Genomic DNA, 17,542 nt, shown 5'->3' on the forward strand with positions numbered 1-17,542 from the left:
GAGGATTTTTCTCCGAGTCCTCCCGGTTTTTCCCCCTCCACATTGAGAATCAATGTCGTGCGTTTAGAGTGTTTGGCTGCTATTCATTTCACATGATAAGCCACCACTTCGTTAAGCTATCATTTGTGACCAGGTCGTTCCTGAAAAAGAGCTACATAGCTCAGTGGGCCCTACATGATAACAATTTGAAAAATGTAATAGTTTAATGTGTGCTCTCTCACAGATCTGGTGTTTCATATGGATTTGTATTACAGGTGAATCTGCGGCTCCTATTACGGTATATGGCGGAGCTGCAGGGTCTGCAAAAACGCACTATCTGCATGCCTATTTCTTCCTATTATCTGCCGTTATCCACGATTTTTACCCATAATGCAAAGTGAATCGGCTTCATGATACGGATTAGTGGAGTCGCATGGAAAATTACTCCTGTCATCCGCGGCTCTCTTTCTTTGGATTATCCACGGGGTAATCGGCGATCCGTTGCCCAGCGGATAAGAGGAGTAACATCGCGGATAACAGGATCGGGCTCCCATATCACTTTGGAGTTCTCTTGTGGTGTGAATCTTGGAAGGAACCGGAAAGAGAGGAAGACCTAATGGAGAATGGCTTGAGGCGACGACGACGACGACATGAGAGATTGTTCCACTAACATGAGCGAGACACAGAGAGGTAAGTTGAAACAAATGACGAAATGTGCAGCGGACACACCTACGGGTCTACATGCCCATGGATCGCGATGATGAGGATGATGACGATGAATCTTGTTGTTTATATTTAGTCGCTGCAAGTTTCTCTCTCTCTCTCGGTATGAGAGCGAGCGAATACCGCGCGAGCCGAGATTATAAATTTTGTTGATTCAATTTTTTGCAACCAAACCACCCTCCCCCCCCCCCCCCATCTCACCCTCGGCTCATTCGCTGATGGGCCTCGGCTTGAATCGCTACGGGCCTGGAGCACCATTAGCCGGGATCGCCGAAAATTCACTCGTCACTCAATTGCGTTTTGTTGTCAGCGACGCGTTCTCCGTTCGTTTTGTTTATATCCAACATCTTTTTTAGCGCTAGGAGGAGGAACAGGAAGAAGAAGAAGCCATCGCCCCACAATTCACGATACTTTGAGTAACGATCTCCAGGAAATGCGCCCCCACCCTGCCCCCCCCCCGCCGCTTTGCGGTAATTAATTTGGCCAGTTAAATACAGTCGGCAGAGTAGTAAAAACGTCAGCGAATTCACACACACACGCACACACACGCACACACACGCGTTCCCATAAATAAGGCGCTCGATGAATATTTAAGCAAGTTTGATTGTGCGAACGTTTACATTATCACTTCACTATTTTGAGAAACGGGCGGACTTTCCGGGGAGAGAGAAAGAAAAATCACGAAGCACGGACAACATTACACCCCCACAAGTAACCCGTAAATAAGGCACTCGGGTTGTGTTTTATGTTAAGTAAGAGGTTGAGGATAATGGGAGCCGATAAGCGGTGTCTTGGAAAATGGAAAAAAAAAATTCTCTCTAAAGGAAATAATCAAAAATGAGAGGGCGGGCACTTTAAGGAATCAGGCTCATTAATAAAACTCAATATTGAGAAATGAAAGTGTGCTCATTATCTCAAACCCAACAACCATCTGCCCTTTTTGCTCAATATACCGTGACCGCTCTGTTATAATAGCGATGCCTCATTCGCCCGCGCGCCCAAACCCACCCACCCACCCACGCCTCGCTCCCTCCCTCCCTCCCCATCCATCCCATTTGCCGCTTCTTCTCGCGTCGGGGCCTTTTCATGCGCTCTCCGCAGTCAAACAGCAAAATAAACGCCTCTGAAATTCTAAATAAAGAATCCCGTCTGGGCGGGCTGTCAGAGGAATGATGTGGCAGCATTAGCCCACCCGCTCGCTTGCTCTTCTCCCTCCCTCCCTCTCTCTGCTGAACAAACCACGAGCTCAAGCAAGCTGTCTCTTGCTCTGGCACAGACCTAGAAAAAGACAACCAGCCCGTCTTTGTGAAGGGCTGTAGATTTATGGACAAGCTCAATAGCTCACCTTGATGTCTACGGCAAAGGAAGTTTGCTTTATATTTCAACACCCAGCACCCCGGCTCTTTTTCCCCAGCTCTTTTATTCAACATTTTTATTTTGACGTGAGCTCACACACGCACGCACGCACGCACACACGCACGCATGCACGCACGCACGCACACACAGGCGCGCGCGCCTGACGTAGGTGCTTCAAGCACACAGACACAGGTCCGAAGAGGACCAATGAGTGATGAGCAAGAGGAGCAAAACAATTAAATGATAAAGGTAATTAAGGCGTACGTGTAAATATGCTTATGATGGTGTCTGCGTGTGTCCGTGTGTGCAGGTGGGGAGCGGTAGTGTGGCGGTTAGCGCACTGCGCTTCGAACCCAGCGACCCGAGTTCGATTCCCACTCACGGAAAACACCATTGACGAATATCTAAACTATTCCTGGGCCTCCACTCAGCCTCAAATGAGTACCTGGTGTGGTGTGCAAACATCGCCACTATGGAGACAAAGGCGGCTGGGAGTGGTCCCGGCCACCCACCCCCTAGTGCACCGTGCCCGCCTTAATAGGTGCTCGCTAATATAAATTACTCTGTTCAGGCTATACGGAAGATATTTGTCTTTGTGCGTGCATGTGGTTAGGGCAATCCCGCTGATGACCAGTAACAGCGGTAGCGAAAATTCGAACGAGTTCTGGGCCTCCTATAGGTCGACTCAGCCTTAACTGAGAATTAATACCTTGGTGCGGTGTATGAAAATCAGCAAAGAGAGAGAGAGACAAAGGTGGTCAGGCGTGGTGCTGGTGGTCACACTGCCACCTCCTGAGATTATAATGCTAACAATAAATCAATAAAATGTAAGGCGAATCTCATCCAAAGATAGCAATGCGCCCATGCATGCTCTATATAGGTGCTCGCCAACTGCGCTTGCCCCAACAGTCTCTGCAGGCTTCACGGGGAGAGAGAGAGAGGGGGAGAGAGGATATTGGCATTTGTCTTCGCATTCATATATTCACGCGCGCACAGTCAAGTAAAATTAAAAGAAAGAAAAAAATTCCAGCCACCTACATAACAAAAATATATATATTCTGACATCCCAGACAGTTGCATTTGTCACAAGTTGTCAAATTTGCTGACACCGCTGTGGGCTTTCCAGTGGTTATAGTGGGGGGGGGTTAGTGGGGGGGTTAGTGGGGGGGGGGGGGGTGGGTGGTGTGCGGCGGACGGGAGGTGGAGGGGTATTTGAAGAAGAAAAAAAATCCTCACTCGGCTCAATTTAAGCTCCTCGCAAAAGGGTAACAACTGTAATTAAATCATTAAATCGTTGTCTACGCTTCACAGAGCGTAGAGAAATTAACTTCAGCCCTCCATAGCCCAACCTCCCATCCCCCCCCTCCTCTCAACCCCCCAGCTCTGAACATGAAATAATGATTTTCCGCCGGTATAATTACAAAGGCAACAGCTGATGGAGTCTGCATCCAGTGGGAATTATAGCAACGCCGCCCGCATTAAACCTCATTACGAGCGCTGCTGCAAAATTATTACAGCTTGTAATTGGGTGCTGAGATTTATCTACAGATTGGGCCCGGGTTCGCTAAGATTGTAATTACAGGCTCCACTGGTCAACCACTTATCTGAACTTCACAGCAAAAACAACTGCTAAAATAAAATGAGCATTTTATTAACCCGTGGCCCCGCCAAGGGAGAAATCAGCGTTTACACCAGTGTACGAATTAGCATAAATGGAATCGTACATTTTGTTCAGATGCCCCCCTCCTCCCACCACACCTACCCCCCCCCTTAACCGAGCCCAACCTAACCCCCCATCTTCACTCTTACTACCACCACCTCCTGCACTACAACCCCATCAATTCCCAGTTCTGCACCTCACCACCACAACCACAACCTCCTCCTGGCTCCTCCATTTCTACCGGGCGGCCTCCTCCATCATCCATCGCTCTTCTTCACCCCCGATCACCCCCGCTGGTGCATCCACTTCAATTGACCAACCTCTCCTAACGACCTCCCTCTATCAATGCCTCGCGTAGCCCGCAATCAACCCAAGCGCCACATCTACCACAACGCTAAATCCACCCCAACTAACCACCTCCTCCTACCTGCATCCCTTCCTCAATCCATCTCTCAATCATCCATCTCCACCCCAACCACCACATCCACCCAACTAACCACCTCCTCCTACCTGCATCCCTCCCTCAATCCATCTCTCAATCATCCATCTCCACCCCAACCACCACATCCACCCCAACTAACCACCTCCTACCTCCATCCCTTCCTCAATTCATCTCTCAATCATCCATCTCCACCCCAACCATCACAACCACCCCAACTAACCACCTCCTCCTACCTCCATCCCTCCCTCAATCCATCTCTCAATCATCCATCTCACCCCAACCACCACATCCACCCCAACTAACCACCTCCTCCTACCTGCATCCCTCCCTCAATCCATCTCTCAATCATCCATCTCCACCCCAACCACCACATCCACCCCAACTAACCACCTCCTACCTCCATCCCTTCCTCAATTCATCTCTCAATCATCCATCTCCACCCCAACCATCACAACCACCCCAACTAACCACCTCCTCCTACCTCCATCCCTCCCTCAATCCATCTCTCAATCATCCATCTCCACCCCAACCACCACATCCACCCCAACTAACCACCTCCTCCTACCTGCATCCCTCCTCAATCCATCTCTCAATCATCCATCTCCACCCCAACCACCACATCCACCCCAACTAACCACCTCCTCCTACCTCCATCCCTCCCTCAATCCATCTCTCAATCATCCATCTCCACCCCAACCACCACATCCACCCCAACTAACCACCTCCTCCTACCTCCATCCCTCCCTCAATCCATCTCTCAATCATCCATCTCCACCCAACCACCACATCCACCCCAACTAACCACCTCCTCCTACCTCCATCCCTCCCTCAATCCATCTCTCAATCATCCATCTCCACCCGAACCACATCCACCCCAACTAACCACCTCCTCCTACGTGCCTCTCTCCCATCCTCAATCCCTCCCCCTCTCTCTCTCAATCAGCCCCAAACAACCACCTCCTAGCTCCTTCCCTCCCTCCACCGCACCCAACCACCCACGCATCCACCTCGACAGACCACCGCCACCACCTCTCCCTCCCCTCCCTCCCCTCCCCCTCCCTCCCTCCGCACACAGCGTGGCCGGGCACAGATTGAGAGGGGTAGACGCGGTTCATCATTTGACCTCTATAATCCGCGGGTTTTTAAGGCGTAATGAGCTCTTCTCTCCGCCTGTCCGCAAGTGGATAAACTCCGCGCAAAAGCTGTTAGTCGGCACCTAACGGACTGTGAAGTTATTCATTTTGCATGCTGTTTGCATGGCGGGGGGGGGGGGGGGAGGGGGTTCTCTCTCTCTCTCGCTCTCTTCCCCATCTATCTCTCCCTCTCTCTCGTGTGTCTCCAGGGCGGCTCAAGAGGTGTTGCTGGAGGCTGGCTGCAAGATGATGGAGAGAGGAGAGAGAGAGGAGATGAGAAGGGAGGGCATTTAAGAGAGCAAGAGATTGTGAGAGAGAAAGAGATTGTGTGTGAGAGAGAGAGAGAAAGCTGACGGACTGCAAAAAGGAGCGCTTTGATGTCAGCTCAACAGCGTGAGGAGTAGAAGGGACGAGATGGCGGTGGTGGGTAGGTAGGGGGGGGGGTGTTAAAAATAACAACAATAATAATAAAATAAAATAAATAAAATCCACACGAGCCTTGGCCTTGTGCTGGTGTCCGCTGGGGAGGTACAGGATGATGCTGCTGCTGCTGCCAACGTTGTGTGCGCGTTCAGTCGATACGACTCGCGAACAGCTGACCGGCCCGCCTCATCGTGCGAAAAGTCAATAACCATGAACAAAACTGAGATGAAAACACTCCTCCCTCCCGCCTTCAAGCGAGACGCCGTCTTTCCCTTACAGCTGTTTTCCCCTCCTTTGTCTCTCCTCACACCAACACCACCACCCTCCCACCACCACCATCCCCCCCCCCACCACCACCACCCCCCCACCTCTATCCACCCCCCCCACCTCTACCCACCCCCCCCCACCTCTATCCACCACCCCCACCTCTGTCCCCCCCCCACCTCTATCCACTACCCCCACCTCTATCCACCACCCCACCTCTATCCACCCCCCCACCTCTATCCACCCCCCCCACCTCTATCCACCCCCCCCCTCTATCCACCCTCCCACCTCTATCCACCCCCCCACCTCTATCCACCCCCCCCCACCTCTATCCACCCCCCCCACCTCTATCCACCACCCCCACCTCTATCCATCCCCCCACCTCTATCCACCACCCCCCCCCACCTCTATCCACCCCCCCACCTCTATCCACCACCCCCACCTCTATCCATCCCCCCACCTCTATCCACCCCCCCACCTCTATCCACCCCCCACCTCTATCCACCCCCACCTCTATCCACCCCCCCACCTCTATCCACCCCCCCACCTCTATCCACCCCCCCCACCTCTATCCACCCCCCCACCTCTATCCACCCCCCCACCTCTATCCACCCCCCACCTCTATCCACCCCCCCACCTCTATCCACCCCCCCACCTCTATCCACCCCCCCACCTCTATTCACCCCCCCACCTCTATCCACCCCCCCACCTCTATCCACCCCACCTCTATCCACCCCCCACCTCTATCCACCCCACCTCTATCCACCCCCCACCTCTATCCACCCCACCTCTATCCACCCCCACCTCTATCCACCCCACCTCTATCCACCCCCCACCTCTATCCACCCCCCACCTCTATCCACCCCCCACCTCTATCCACCCCACCTCTATCCACCCCCCCACCTCTATCCACCCCCCACCTCTATCCACCCCACCTCTATCCACCCCCCACCTCTATCCACCCCCACCTCTATCCACCCTTTTTCTTTCATGTTCTTTTTTTTTGGGGGCGGGATTTTTTTAAGTTGTTATTGTTGTTGGTTCGTGTTGTTGTTGTTGCTGGCATGCAAACACACACAAAGACAATTAATATCCAGCCCGGTCGTCTTTATCTCCCCAGCGCATCATGTTTACACAGCCACTCGTTTAAGGCTGAGTCGACCTAGGATACGCCTCAGGACTGGCTTAGGTAAACCCCCGTATAGCCTTCACTCACTGTCGGGGCAAGTGCTGTTAGCGAGCGCCTTTGATAGCCGCCATGGCGAATGATGTTTACACACCGCGCCAGCAACTAATTTGAGGCTGAGTCGACCTGGGGGAGGCCCGGGACAGGTTCAGATAACCGCCACCGGTGTTGGCCGTGAGCGGGGAGAATTGAACTTGGGCCGCCGGGTTCGTAACGCCACTAAGTGGTGTGAACGTCACCACGGCGCTTGTGCCAGGCACATATAAACACTGAACACACACAGACGCGCGCGTAAACCAGGCTCCGAGTAAGCGGTTACCTTTTTAGCGGACGTTTGGGAGCGATGCCACGGGGCTGTTGTGATGCGTCAATCATAGCACAAAAAACACCGGTGCGGAATGATGACTCCGTGCGGACTCTCCCCCTTCCCACCACCCCCGCCTCCTCCCGTATCGACGGCGAGAGCCGCGACGTGTCCCGTTATCTCGTCGGCACGCGCGCACGCGCGCGCGAGGCCTCTTCAGCGAGCAATAATTTGCCCGGCCATCGCCCGAGTTTTACGAAGCAGCGGCTAATTAAACGCAGAGACGACCCCCGTTTCCATCTCTCTCTCTCTCTCTCCCTCCAGACCCAACCTCCACCCTCCAACCTTCACTGCAACTCAACCGTGATCGGATGCAAAGCGGGGCTCAGCCTGAATAGCGCTCGGACGGGTGACGACCGTGAATGAACAGGCAGTTCTGGCCATCGGCCGATCAATCCATCCGGTTGTAGCTCATGTGCTTTTCTGAAATGAAGACACATTTTTTTTTTTACTATTTTTCACATTACCAGGTAAGGCCCACTGAGCTGTACAGCTATTTTTACAGAAGCGACCTGGCTAACAGGAATGATAGCTCAACGAAGTGGCTTATCACGTGAATTTTACAGCAGTCAAATACTCTACACGTGGAGAGAGAAACCGGAGGACCCGGAGAAAGTTCCACGCGACCACGTGGAGAGACACGCAAACTCCAAATATACAGCAGCAGGCGTCAGGGTCAGCATCGAACCCACGACCTCCTGCGTACCAGGCGAGGTAGTTAACATCCCCTAGCCACCGTGGCGCCCCGTCATTTGGCAATGCTGCCCGCTGCTGTTGGCAGTGGTGCACAAAGACGGTGAACAACCGTGGCTGGGGATTGACTCAGCCCATCATCCATCTGAGGTCGATAAAATTCGTACTGCTTTGTGGGGGGGGGGGGGGGGGGGGGTGGAAAGTCAACGATGTTTGTCCTATGGAGAGAATCGCCCCTGACCACGTTGAGGCTGTGGGAATTTCCACGACTGGCACCTTGCAGGCCCTGTAAACGGAAGATGGAGGACCGGTGGCTCAATTGTCATTTGAGCCGGAAATCGCTTCGATTCAAATAAGTGCATCGTTTAAGAATCAATGTAAATCGACGCGTAGCTACACTCCCAGAGATTAGCATGGAATAGTCATCCTCATCCTCATCACGGGGCCATCTCGGAGCACTTTACTTACAGACAAGCGACTCGCATCGTCAAATAAAGTAGAACCCCACTTAACGACGGTGATTGGTTCCACGAAATCGGTCGTTAAGTGATTTGATCGTTAAGCGAGTATAGGAAATGCACGTTAAAGGCTTAATTCGTTCCGATAGCATCGAAGTTGACCCTTTGCACCCAAAAAACTCACTTTATAATATTAAACAATGGATATGAATACATGAAGATACTAACAACATTATAAACACATCATAGTCAACGAAACATGGTTAATAAATTAATTAATTCATATTTATTGTATCGACAACAGCCCGTCGTTAACAGTGGAATGGTCGGTAAGCGCACACAATGGGCTCTATGGAGGCCTGTCGTTAAGTGATAAGTCGTTAACAGGTGTGGTCGTTAAGAGGGGTTCTGCGTACACTACTATACACTACACTATGCTACACTACGCAATACACTCCACTACTATACACTTCACTACTATACACTACACAATGGGCTCTATGGAGGCCTTGTTGTTAAGTGATAAGTCGTTAACAGGCGTGATCATTAAGAGGGGTTCTACTCTACACTACTATACACTACAATATGCACTACACTATGCACTACACGTTGGGCTCTATGGAGGCCCGCGATGAAGCGATTAGTCGTTAATGAGATACGTGGTCACTAACAGGGGTTCTATTGTATCCCACAACAACATTTTAAAGGGGGGCACCCCCAGCGGCAGTTGCCCACGTGCGGTGGCACGCGACGGCTTTGCTACCGGGGCCTCGCAAGCGGCCATCAGTCTGCTGCGAGTAATCCCGGCCGAGTGAAGTGGAAACATAACGCCGGACCGCAAATTTAAAAGCGGGGAATTATTTTTTATTGTTTTAACAGGTAAGGCTGAGAAACGCGGACAATTGCAATCGAAGTGATTTTTTTTTTAAAAAACGCGCAGAGGTGCGGGGAAGGGAAGAAAGACGTGGAGCAGAGGATACACGCAAACAAGAAACGAAAACAACTGAAATATTGTTTTTATTTCACCAGGTAAGGCCCACTGAGCTGTGTAGCTCTTTTGAAGAAGCAACCTGGCTAACACGAATGATAGCTGCACGAAGTGGGCTTATCATCATCATCATCACGTGGATATTTATTGCGGCCAAATACTCTGAGAAAAATCCACGCCACGACGAGGAGAGAGAGAGAGAGAGAGACACCGCAAACTCCAAATATACAGGAGACCTCAGGGTCTGCATCGAACTCGCGACCTCCTGCACTCCAGGCGAGGACCTTTTGACGTCCCCACCGTTTAAGAGAGGACGATGCGCGTACACGTCACGGTTGATACGTGCGCCGCAGCGTTTAACCGGGTCGGCCCGCCGGAATTCGAACCGCAAGCCTCTGCGCTGTGGCCGCGTCGTTGCCGGCAGGGGCGGAGTTCGGCGCGCTCGCCGATAAATCAGCCGGGCACACGCGAGCACGAGCGCCTGCGTGCGAGTGTGTGTACACAGCCAAGCGTTGGTTTCTATCGGATGCTGCTAAATTAAAATAAATATTGGACCACTCGAGGTGTCTCCCTGTTTGAACAAGCAATAAGCGCGGGTGAAACGCTCGATACAATGCAATGTAGATTTATATACAGTCTAAGTTCGACCGCATCTCAGGTTTCCGCGCAGAAGCGGGGGCCATGTTTTATCTGTAGTCATGGGTCTCTGAGACTATGGGTCTCTGAGACTATGGGTCTCTATGTGAGACTTATGGGTCTCTGCGCGAGTCTACGGATCTCTGTGCGAGTCTACGTACGCATGTTGAATTTCTTTCGCACCGCCGTACATGGCCAACCGTGCTAATCGACGGTGCGGGGGGGGGGGGGGGGGGGGGAAGGTCATCGAACCAAACAAAAGAGCAGTTCCTAAATAAATTCTAGATTGAGAAGTGAACAAGCTCTCAGTGGCTTCCTAATGATCGTGCGGCCTTTGTGCGACGGGGGACCGCCGTGCCGGCGCAAGCCGCGGCCGTAGGGGCGCGCCACGCCGACGCGGCTCGCAGCCGGTTTCGCTTCCCCACGCGCTACGGCGTTGCCCGCAGAGGTGAAACGGCAGCGAGGGCGAGGGTCCGAGTGAGCGTGGGCGAGAGGGTCGCGAGGGTCGCGAGGGTCACGAGGGTCGAGAGGGTCGGCGAGCAGGTTGAGCGGTTGGCTCGTCGCACGACGAAGCTCAACGGACTGAATTCGGCTCCGGCTCGATGAGCGATACGAATCTTAATGATGACGATGATGATGTTAATGACAACAATTGACGGTAACAATATTGTTGACGATGATGGCGGTGACAGCGACGACCGTGATATTGATGCGAACCGTGATGGCGAATATCTGAACTGCTTCTGGGCCTCCCTTAGGTCGGCTCGGCCTCAAATGAGTACCTGGTGCGGTGTGGAGTAAACATCATCACAAGCAAGACAAAGGCGGCCGGGAGTGAGCTGGCCACCCGCCCCGGCGTGTGGCCGTGCCGGCCTTCATAGGTGCTCGCTAACAGCACTTGCCCCAACAGTCTGGTTGACGCTACACGGGGACCTTTGTCTTTGCCTTTGCCTGGGCCATAAAAGCAAGAACTGATGGAGTCATTATTGAGGCTCATTGTCTGAATTAAGCCGGAGCACGGATCAATTCCTTTCTGTCTGAAGATCGGCCAGGGATCTCGAGATAGGAAATCAGAGGGTGGCGGGGAGTGGGGCGGGGGCGGGGCGTGGGGAGTAAGTGGGGGGGGGGGGAGGAGTGGGTGGGGGGGGGGGCGACCCAGGGCCCCCAGCCCACACCCCCCCTCGGGCCCTAGAATGAACGCACTCTCTTCCAGATTTATAAGCGAATTTGACACCCTCCATTAACTGGGAAGTTTCGATGGCCAATTTCGCGCATTCTCTCGCCGGAACAGCCACGGCAAGTGGCTCCGAGACTCTCTCCTCTCTCTCTCTCTCTCCCCCCCCTCCCTCCCGTTAACCGATCCGAACGGCGTTGCCTCTCGCGTCGTCAGAGACTCACCCCCCTCCACCGCCCGCGTATTTTACACGGAGTGCTCTTGCCAATACCAGCTGGTAATGACATCTGGTAATCTGGCAGCGGGTTGCTTAACGAGCCGGACGCTGCCGATGAGTCTCACAAGTTTTAAACCGGTCCGGAGTTTGCCTGTTTAGCAGATGCCGGCAGTGGCGAGATATATGCAGGAGGTCATGGGTTCAATCCCGACCCCGACACCTGCTGTAAATTTGGAGTTGGCGGTGTCTCTCTCTTCATCATCATCACCACGGTGGCTAGGAGATGTTAACTCCCTCGCTTGATATACAGGAGGTCGTGGGTTCAATCCCCGACCCCGACACCTGCTGTAAATTTGGAGTTTGCGGTGTCTCTCTCTCATCATCATCACACCGGTGGCTAGGAGATGTTAACTCCCTCGCCTGATATACAGGAGGTCGTGGGTTCAATCCCGACCCGACACCTGCTGTATATTTGGAGTTTGTGGTATCTCTCTCTCTCTCTCTCCCCATGATCGCGTGAGATTTTTCTCCGGGTCCTCCGGTTTTCCCCCTCCACATTTTGAAGCAACGCCACGCGCTCAGAGTCATTCGGCCGCTTCAAAATGTCCACGCGATGAGAACCCGGCTTCTTTGAGCTTATCCACCTGCGATGGCCAGGTCGCTTCTTTAAAAGAAAAAAAAAACACTACACAGATGCTAAGCGGGGCCCGTGCCTGGTAAAACAAAACACCGTTTAGCTTTGCTTTCATTTTTCACGAGACAATAAACGCGCAGGCGCACGAGACGGACGCGGCGAGTGGAGATTTTCCGAACCCGCGGGGGGGGGGGGGGGGGGAGGGAGCAGCGATGTGGAGGTGAAGAAGGGGGCCGATAGGAAACAGCCAGTGAGGGGGGGGGGGACACCGTTCACAGCAAGGAGTGCGAGAAGGGCATGGGTAGGCTATGGGGAATAGTTGCGGGGGGGTAGGCAAAGGGGGTGAGGTTAAAAAAATGTGTACAGCCTTCCTGTGACAGCATTCCGATAATCCCCTCCTCTGGCAAATTATAATCTGCCCGCATTAGAGTGGCAATTCATAACTGCATCCCACATATTGTCACAGCAGTTAGCTACAGTCATAGCTATAAGAGCCCCCCCCCACGATCGATGGGCATGTGTGCGAGGCCAGATCGATACACAATGAGCATCAGACTCTGCTGTGCTTCCCGCCCCCCCCCCCCCCCCACGTCACCCCCGCCTCCACCCAAACCCCCTTTGTGTTTTTCTTCTGCTGTCCGAAATATTTAATTATCGTCAATAGCAAGCTGCCGTCAGGACAGACATGTTAGTCTCAGGCAAGGCCCGGTTATTATTTCTGTCTTATTTATATTTACCGTGGGGCCCCCGTGTGTGCGTGCGCGAGTGTGCGTGCGTGTGTGTGTGCATACGCGCGCCTGTGTTTGTGTGCGCGAGTGTGTGTGTGTGCGTTTCCGCGCCCGTGTGTGTGTGTGCGCGAGTGAGCGGTAGTGTAAGCGGTTAGGGCGTCCGCGTCACGGAACACGCCGGCCTGAGCTCGATTCCCACTCACGGCCACGAGCACATCAGGCGACGATTATTTTAAATGGCCCTGGGCCTCCCCTAGGTCGATTCCGCCTTAAATGGACACCCGATGTGATGTGTAAAGATCAGCAATGGGGAGACAAAGGCGGCCGGGCGTGGTTCTGACCACCCACCCACTGGTGTGTCGTTCCAGCCTTAATAGGTGCTCGCAAACAGCACTTGCCCCTACAGTCTGTTCGTGGAAATAGGGGGGAATATTTTTTATTTTATATTTGTGCGTGTCTCTGTGTAAGTATGACGGTGTGTTTTGTGTGTATGTGTTCACATGTGCTCGCTAACAGCAGTTGCCCCAACAGTCTGTTAAGGCTACGGGGGGAGCGGGGGATCTTTGTCTTTGTGCAAGTCTTAGAACATGTATGTGCACATTCGTGCTGTGTGCCAAAATGTTCGTGCGATATTACAATGCAATTGTTATCAGGCCCCCACGGTGCATAAAGATTCGGTGTCCAACTCCTGTCCTCCACTCTACTGCTATGGCCTCCCTGCGTGCCGTGAAGAAGGGCCCATGATCCGAAACGTCGCCCGCTCAATTTCGTTTTCTCCTCAAGGCCACAACAGTGTGGCTATTGATGATGGACTTGAGCGTTGTTGTTGTTGTTGGTGGTTGGCGTCGTTGTTGATCGCACCTTCGCACCACTGTCAGCGCATCAGCGGGCGACGGCAGCGGCAATTAATTTGTTTACCCAACATGCGCTCGCTCACAGCACTTGCCCCAACGGCACATGTAGGCTACACGGGTGGAGGGTTTGGAGGGGGTGGGGTTGCGTGGGGTGGGGTGGATCTCTCGTCTTTGCGTTATATATCTCCGTAGAATGCCATATTTACGTGGTGTCGGGGAAAGCAGTTTCCGCGCTCAATTAAACCGACTATCGCTTCGAGGAGGGAGGAGGAAAACAAACCCAAACACACGCACGCACGCACACACACGGCGCGTAAAGATGTTAGTGGTGTAAATCTTCCGGAGAGGGAATTTTACCGCGGGGGGTTTGGGATCGAGCGAGCGAGGGTGTAGGACGCGCACGGCTGAGCGGTTTGTGTCCGGCTCAACTTCATCGATGTATCCATCGCGGTCATCAGCGCCGTCGTCAACATCGTGGTTAGCGGTTAGCGTCGCCATGATCATCGTCGTTGTCGTCGTCGTCGTCAAGATTGTGGTTAGCGGTTCGCGTCGTCGTGATCATCGTCGTCATCGTCACGGTTAGGATCACCATCACGGTCATCGCTGTCAACGCCATCAACAACATCGTTACCATCATTGTTGTTGTCATTAACATCGCCGTCATGGGCATCATCATTAAGATTAGTGTCAGTCATCATTGTCATCATCATCTTATTTTATATTCATTGAGCGCCTCAGCTCATGGCGCTTCACGTAGTTTAAAAGCGGTAACAAAAAAAAAAACGAGTGATTTAGATGGCAGGGGCAGCGGAAGGGCTGAGCAATGAGTGACTGTTAAAGAGGACACGTGGGGGTCACGGAAGGGCTACAGGGGAGGGACATGACGGAGTGGAGGAGCGAGGGGAGCGAAGAGGAAGGGAATGGGCGATGGAGAAGAGGTGGTGAGGCTTTGAGGGAGGAAAGGAAGACTAAGGAAGGGGACTACTTAATGTACAGCCCACAGTGGTGAGATGTTATCTCTCTCGCCTTGTATACAGGATGTCGTGGGTTTGACGCCGAACCTGACGCCTGTATATTTGGAGTTTGCGCGTTCTCCCCGTGATCGCGTGGATTTGTCTCCGGGTCCTCCGGGTCTTCCGTCCACCTTTAGAACCAACATCACGCGTTTAAAGCATTTGGCCGCTATGTAACTTTCCGTGCGATAAGCCCACTTCGTTGAGCTATCATTTGTGGTAGCCAGGTCGCTTCTGAAAAAGAGCTTTAACCTGGTAAAGGGCCTTACCTGCTAAAATAAAAATAGTTTTACAGGTAAAGTTGATTTCAATGGAAGGGGTGCAAATAGGGGGAAAGATTAAAAAAAAGGATTGGCCACAGGGAGATAGAGGGGCGCTGTCAACGCCACTGACGATTACAGGAACCAGTCCTGGGCCTCCGCTAGGTCGACTCAGCCTCAAATGAGTACCTGTTAAACATCGCCACGAGGGAGACAAAAGACGGCCACCCACCCCGGCTGTGGCCACCCGCAGCCCGTTGTGTGCCGTGCCGGCCTTCATAGCCGCCGCTTGCCGACAGCACTTAGCCCCGAAAAGTCCGTCGAGGCTATACGGGGGACCTTTGTCTTGTTGGCTTGAAAAGGTCGCAAGCGCACACACGTGTAACGGGTGACGTTTCGGGCAATGGCCCTTCTTCACATAGCACGTGGCACGTGAAGAAGCAGTTATATTCTGACGCAGAGGGTCTGTCCCCTTGCGTTTCCCATAAACTGCACCCGAGCGTGGGATGTCCTTCAATTATCCGTTGTGAGCAAACTCTCTGTGCCGCATTATTCTGTATCGATCACCCGAGGTCTCTGTGGATGACCTCAATTTATTTATTTTTTTTGACTCTCTCTCCCTCCCTCTCCCTCCCTCCCAAGATTTGTGGGCCTTGTGCGTGGTAATATCAGACAATCCCGCCATTGTAATTAAATAAATATATATTCCCTTCCAATCCCGACGTGGGGATCCGTTTAATAACCGCGCTTGCCGACGCACAAAGATAAAAGGTCCCCTCTATAGCCTCTAACAGCCTGCTGAGGCAAGTGCCGTTAAGCGTGCACCTATTGAGGCCTGGCACGGGCACACGAGGTTGGTGGGTGGCCAACACCATGCCTCATTTGTGACCCCAGTGGCGATGTTCACACGCCGCACCGGGTACTCAGTTGAGGCCTAGCCGACGTAGGAGGGACTCAGGACCGAGTTGAGATACTTGCAGTCACTGCTGTTTGTCGACTCAGCCTCGCGGAGACCCGTAGATTCACGTAGAGACCGACAGAGTCACACAGAGACCCGTAGATTCACGTAGAGACCGACAGAGTCACACAGAGACACGTAGACTCACGTAGAGACCGACAGAGTCACACAGAGACACGTAGATTCACGTAGAGACCGACAGAGTCACACAGAGACCCGTAGATTCACGTAGAGACCGACAGAGTCACACAGAGACCCGTAGATTCACGTAGAGACCGACAGAGTCACACAGAGATTCGTAGACTCACGTAGAGGCCGACCGAGTCACACAGAGACCCGTAGATTCACGTAGAGACCGACAGAGTCACACAGAGACCCGTAGACTCACGTAGAGACCGACAGAGTCACACAGAGACCCGTAGATTCACGTAGAGACCGACAGAGTCACACAGAGACCCGTAGACTCGCGTCGAGACCGACAGAGTCACACAGAGACCCGTAGATTCACGTAGAGACCGACAGAGTCACACAGAGACCCGTAGACTCACGTAGAGACCGACAGAGTCACACAGAGACCCGTAGATTCACGTAGAGACCGACAGAGTCACACAGAGACACGTAGACTCGCGTCGAGACCGACAGAGTCACACAGAGACACGTAGACTCACGTGGAGACCCATCGGCAACATCAACTGAGTTGTGACCAAACCGGGTTGTCAAGTGAGTTGATGGGGTCAGCCCTGTCACAAATGATCACACAAAAAAAAAACATCGTTACATTTAACAATAACACCACCTTATTGAGAAAATAAGTATACTTAGGCAACGTTTCAGGCAATGACCCTTCCCGACAGCACATGGTGGCCTGCCTATGCCCTGTGAAGAAGGCCCATAGCCGAAAACTTCCCCCTTCATATACAAATTTTCCTTTAAAGGCCACACAGTGTTAATGGCAAGCGTCTCGCGGTATATTATTGTTGTTGTGATATTTCCCGCAGCTGCGCATGCAATTATTCTTACGATTTTTTTTTTTAAAGCAACCACATTTCCAACACGACGCTTCTGTTCCGTCGAGTGCCAGAGCGCGACTGTTAATCGCACCGATCTTATACGGACCATTATACACGTATTAGGGCGGGCCGGGGAGCGGCGGGGTGTGTTACAAATAGCACGTTCCCGCTAAAGAGACACTGCCTTCTGTTGACAATCTAAACTCCTTCCACCATCGATGACTTAATCTGCACATCGGCCATCACCGCAGCCATCATCATCAACATCATCATCGTCGTCGTCGTCATCATCGTTGTCGTCGTCACGGTCTCTCGTTTTGCGAGCGATGTTTAAAAAAAAGAAAACAGGCGGGCCGGCCGGCCCAATTGCCCGTGAGAAATTTGCGGAG

The sequence above is a fragment of the Petromyzon marinus genome, chromosome 45 (assembly GCF_048934315.1).
Source record: "Petromyzon marinus isolate PM22_M1 ecotype Great Lakes invasive population chromosome 45, UKy_Petmar_22M1.pri1.0, whole genome shotgun sequence".
NCBI lineage: Eukaryota > Metazoa > Chordata > Hyperoartia > Petromyzontiformes > Petromyzontidae > Petromyzon > Petromyzon marinus.